Genomic DNA, 5,802 nt, shown 5'->3' with positions numbered 1-5,802 from the left:
TTCATGCATATACAATTTTATATATAATATACATACATAAAATAACACATAAATAGTAATATTATGTAAAAGAATAATGTATACACATTTGGAAAATTATTTAAATTTATATTAATTTTTATTTGGGTAAGATCAGAAAGATTGTGCAGATTTCTCATGTTATTTGAAGTCATTATTTAAATACATTTCATAAAGCTATAGCTGTCATAGATAGGGATTCCTCTGATGGATCTGGGCAAAGTGAATTGAAAACCTTCTGGAAAGAATTTACCATCCTAGGTGCCATTAGGAACATTTGTGATTTGTGGGAAGAGGTCAAAATGTAAGAAGTTGATTCCAGCCCTCTTGAGAGGTTCAAGAATTCAGTGGAGGAAGTAACTGCAAATGTGGTGGAAATTGCAAGGGAGCCTGAAGATGGAACTGAATTGCTGCAATCTCATGATAAAACGTGAATGGATGAGGAGCTGCTTCTTATGGATGAGCAAAGAAAGCGTTTTCTTGAGAAGGAATCTATTCCTGGTGAGGATGCCGTGAAGACTGTGAAAATGACAACAAAGGATTTAGAATATTACATAAACTTTGTTAATAAAGCAGCAGCAGGGTTTGAGAAGATTGACTCCAATTTTGAAAGAAGTTCTGTGGGTAAAATGCTGTAAAACAGCATTGCCTGCTACGGAGAAATTGCTCATGAAAGGAAGAGTCGATCAGTGTGATGAACTTCATCACTGTCTTATTATAAAATTGTCACGGCCACCCCAGCCTTCAGCAGCCACCACCCTGATCAGTCAGCAGCATCAGAATCGAGGCAAGACCCTCCACCAGCAAAATGATTAAGACTTGCTGAAGGCTCAGATGATGCTTAGCATTTTTTAGCAATAAAGTATTTCAAAATTAAGGTATGCACATTTTTTTAGGCATAGTGCTGTTGCACACTTAATAGACTACAGTGTAGTGTACAGTATAGTGTGAACATAATTTTTATATATACTGGGAAACCCAAAAAAAATTGTGTACCTGACTTTATTGTGATATTCTTGCTTTATTGTAGTCTGGAACTAAACCCACAATATCTCTGGCGTACACCTGTATGGAGGTATGCCACTCCCAAGGTATGTTTCTTCTGATAGCTAAGACATAAGAGTCTTTGAAAAGTGAGAGTGTGTCCTGAAATATTTATTAAAAAGCACTCTTAAATTCCAAGTTGAAACTCTTTGGAGTGCAGACACACACACACACACACACAAATGAAACTCAAAAAGCTGCCAGGAACCATTGAAATATAGCAGTTACTGATGTTTGAGATAATGGTACCTTAAAGGAGTTAACATGCAACTCAGACTACAGAATATTTTTCCCCATTGGAAGTTAACTGTTTTCCCATTACTTTCACCTAAAAAGTCTTTAAAAACAACCTGTCAGAATATTGGATGTATTTTTCTCATTATTATTATTATTATTAATTTTTTTTTTACTCCAAATTTTGTTGATCTCTATTTTGTCTAGGAGTTTTTCAAATTTTCTACCATGTCTCATTATTATTATTATTATTATTATTATTTTAAAGAGTAGGGAGATCTTTATTGATTAAAAGGTTGAAGCCAGGGAAGGTTTTGAGCTGAGACGGAACATCCTCAGAGCCTTGGATTAAGAAGATGAATTTGTCTGCAGTGAGGAGGGTGAGTTGCAGGGGGATAATACCCTTTTTCCCATCCTCTCTCTCCAGCTGTTTCCCTCTGTCTCCTCCTCATCTTCACAGGTTTCCCCACCTGACCACAGCTTCTCCCTCTCTCCCTTCCATGAATCTCCCCCTCCTTCCTTCAGTTTTCCTTCTCTGCACCCGCTTTCCACGAACATCTCATTACCTTTTAAATAGACAATTTCTGTCCAAACACAAGTGTTTCCAAAGCCACTAATGAGCAAATTGTTAACTAAACAATAGGATGGGGATACACAGGGTTTGGTATGAAAGTTTCTTTAATTAGTCAGAAAGAAAGGACAGTTATTATTGTCTCCTTCCCTCTATTGTTTTCTTAGTGGATGTACATACAGTTGGCTTTCTGTATCTACAGGTTCTGCCAACCATGGATCAAAAATATTCGGAAAAAATTCCAGAAAGTTCCAAAAAGCAAAACTTGAATTTGTGTTGTTATAACTGTTTACATAGTGTTTACATTGTATTTACAATGATTTATGTAGCATTTACATTTTATTAGGTACTATCGGTAATCTAGAGATTTAAAGTATACTGGAGGATGTGCATAGATTTTATGCAAATATTACTCCATTTTATACAAGGGACTTGAACATCCTAGGATTTTGGTCCTTAGATACCTAGGGATGGCTGTACATACTGCTAGAATACAATTTGAATCTTGGACAATTGGAGCAGTTGTCAACTATGGACGATAGGGTTAGATTAATGACTTTTGTTATTTCGCAGAAACACAACCACTGCCTTAGATAAATTATGTATTGTAAATTCCTCTATTTCCTTAGGAAAAGACAGTTGAAATCTACATGTGGTCTACATAATAACCCCTTTCAGAAGTTACAGCTCTCAAACACCCTTTTTCTCTGAATGAAACATTCAAAATCTGAAAAGAAACACTTTTTTGACTTCCCCTTTTTGATTTTGATTATTTTCTTGTTTTTGTTTGTTACTATTGTACATATAAAAACAGATTTAAGAGCTAATTTAGATATAGTCAACCAAGTGAAATATGAAACAATTTAACTCACTGTTTTGACTGAATTAAAAGAGTCTGAGACTGATGTGGTAAGTTTAAGATGACAAAATGATTGATTGTATACCCTTGTAGACAGAGTGTTCTTCAGCTTTACAGTTAAGCTTTGATATTCACATCAACATTGGCATTCCCACCATGGGCAGTGGCAGTGCTACAGATTCTATAAGTGACTTTGTGGGCTGTGCACATGGAAGCCAGAATAGTAGATAGGGTCGATGCTGTAGGATGACTGCAATTAAGAAACTGGTTTGTGAGTATACATGTTGTAACTTTCAGGGCGTCCCCCAAATTGACTTCAGAACCCTTCAGAGTGGAGAATTTCATTTAATGATAATTCTGACTTATTAAAGACATACCATATTATAGCCAGTATGAAAGGCTATGATGTCAGGATCACTGCCATAAGAGGTTCTTGTTTCTTTTCAGAAGAAAATTTGAAGGACTGCAGAGAAAACAAGCACAGGAAAGTCCTGGTCTGAGAAAATGGAGTCATTAGTTTTTAATTTGCAGGTAATTTAATCTGTACTCATTTCTGTGTTATATTCCTGGTTTAACAAACTGTGTTCTCTATGCCAAAATACAAAATTATTTAACAGTTCCTTGGGACAAGTGTAAAACCTCTAGACTTGTTTCCAAGGATGAAGACCTAAATACAAGAGAACTTATATAGCATGAGTCAGTTTGAGCCCTCAGCTGCATAGATGTTTAAATGAAAAAAACACTCTGAGTTAAATTGGGAGTAGTGACAGCTTACAGATACATAAAGTGAGCTGTTTCAATGTGCATGTCAGAGTTTGGGTGAGGTCTGAGGATATCAATAGAGACAACATTTATTAGAATAAATTAAATATAATAAATGAGTAACTGAGGTAAATTTTAGCCTACAAAACATATAAACTGTTGTTCTCTATAAGCATTTGATTTGGTTGCCCTGATCATTTATAGTGGCAGGAGAAAGCTTCCAGGACATAAATGTATGGATAACTGCCAAAAAGTAGAGCGATACTAATGGGCCATGCCATTTACAATATGGAAGGAAACTTCCTTGCCTCCCCTCTCTTTATTGAGGTATAACTGACAAATAAAAATTGTATATATTTAAGGTATATAATGTCACATTTTAATTTATGTATATATACATTGTGAAATAATGACCACAATCAGGCTAATTAACAAATACATCACCTGACAGAGTTACCATTTTCTGTTTGTGTATGGTGAGAGCACTTAAAATATACTCTTAGCAAGTTTACGTGTGTAATACAGTAGATAACTGTAGTCCCCATGCTGTACACTAGGTCTCCAGAACTTACTGCAAAGTGAGATTTTGTCCACTTTGCCCAACATGATCCCATTCCTCCCACCACCCAGCCCCTGGCAACCACCATTCTACCCTCTGCCTCCGTGAGTTCAACTTTTTCACATTCCACATGTAAATGAGATCATGCAGTATTTGTCTTTCTGTGTCTGGCTTATTTCATTTAGCATAATGCCCTCCAGGTTCATCCATGTTGTCACAAAGGGCAGGATATCTTTGTTTAAAGGCTGAACAACATTCTGATTGATACAGTAATCACACTTTATCCACTCATCTGTGGATGATATTTTTGTGTGCTAAAATTTCCACTCGGTTCCTACTTCTTTTATTGCCTTAGGAAAACAAATTTGTTTTAAGCATTTTGTAATTACTCACTGAAGCATTTTTATGGTACCTGCTTTAAAAACTCTCTTGTTAGAAAATAACATCCATGTAATCTTGGTGTCAGAGTCAATTGTTTGTCTCTTCTCACTCAGCTAGGGGGTTACCTCATTCTTTGTATGACGAGTGAGTGATTTTTTTTTAACTAAACCTGGACCTTTGAGCTAAAACGCTGGGTATTATTTGAATCTTGTGTTTATCAAGCCTCCTCTGACAGCCGCTGCAGTGGATGAAGTGTGTGTGGGTATCTTCTTGTTACCGTCAGACGAGTTGGAAGTACAGGTTCTTCACTTGGCCTCGTTTCACATCTAGAATGAAGAAGGGTTCTTCGTTACTACTGGATGGGGGTAAGAGTTCAAGCTCCCCATTAAACTTCAGCTCATACCTGGCTGGGAGCAGGAGAATATCTCATTACTGGTCTCCACCTGGGGCCCCCACTAACACTTCTGGGGAGGAAGTGGACTCTTTATCACTGAGTAGTATTAAAAAAAGTCTTGACTGCGTTGGACCTTTTCTAACACAACCCCAGTGAGGTAGCCTTGATATTGCTGAGGAGGAACGGATCTCCAGGCTGTCTCCCGGTCTCCACTACAGCGTATGGCATAAGAGTAGTTGTTACCTTTTGTCAGGGATGAAAGTCTCAGTTCTCCACTCAGCCTTTTCTGACATCATCCTGCAGAGGGAAGGTCAGAGTGTCTCACGGTTGGCCTGCCACGGGTGGAAATCTAGTCTTTTCACTCAAACTTTGCTAGTGAGGGTGGGGATGGGGCTGTGGTTTTTTCTGCAGGTTAGGCTAGAATATACTGGTTATTGTCTGAAGGTTTTCTGTCTTTCAGGGCTGCCTTTTACCTGGTCCTTGGGCTACAGAGAGGAGACTGTACTAGGCTTCTGGTGGTTAGGAGTTGTCAGCTTCTCCAGTTTTCATTCTGAGACATGTGAGGCAAAAAGAAAACTCGGAATTCACCAGCTTGTCACTCCTAGATATATTTATATCTATATCGACCAGTCTTGAAGTTTTACTTAGTGGTGGGAAAAGTACATCTATTCCTCTTCATCCTCTTTGAAAGTCTGATGAAAGTCATATGACTTTTTTTTAAATTAAGGTATGATATATAAAATATTACCTTCAGATGTAAAATAAAATGGTTCAGTATTTGTATATATTGTAAAATGATCACCACATTGTCTAGTTAACATCTATCATCTTTTAAAAAAATCTTTAAAATAAGCTCAATAAAATATAAATAATATTTTATATTTATTTTATAATATATTATAAAATTATATTTATTTTATAATTATAAATATATTTATAATATATTTAATTTATATTTTAAATATATATTATAAATATAT

At 36.3% G+C, this 5,802-nt stretch overlaps 1 long non-coding RNA gene across 1 annotated transcript; it reads right to left on the bottom strand.

Moving 5' to 3' along the window:
- Window positions 1–4,124: 4,124 nt before the first annotated feature.
- On the bottom strand, window positions 4,125–5,370 carry LOC118887746. Its single transcript, XR_005018142.1, has 3 exons — window positions 5,296–5,370; window positions 5,066–5,119; window positions 4,125–4,754 (listed from the first exon to the last, which is right to left on the bottom strand). It is a non-coding gene; the product is annotated as an uncharacterized LOC118887746 (long non-coding RNA).
- Between the last annotated feature and the right edge of the window lie 432 nt (window positions 5,371–5,802).

Source organism: Balaenoptera musculus, chromosome 21 (assembly GCF_009873245.2).
Source record: "Balaenoptera musculus isolate JJ_BM4_2016_0621 chromosome 21, mBalMus1.pri.v3, whole genome shotgun sequence".
Classification (NCBI taxonomy): domain Eukaryota; kingdom Metazoa; phylum Chordata; class Mammalia; order Artiodactyla; family Balaenopteridae; genus Balaenoptera; species Balaenoptera musculus.
Note: the sequence above shows the minus strand (reverse complement) of the source record. Positions and strands in the feature narration are given on the sequence as shown.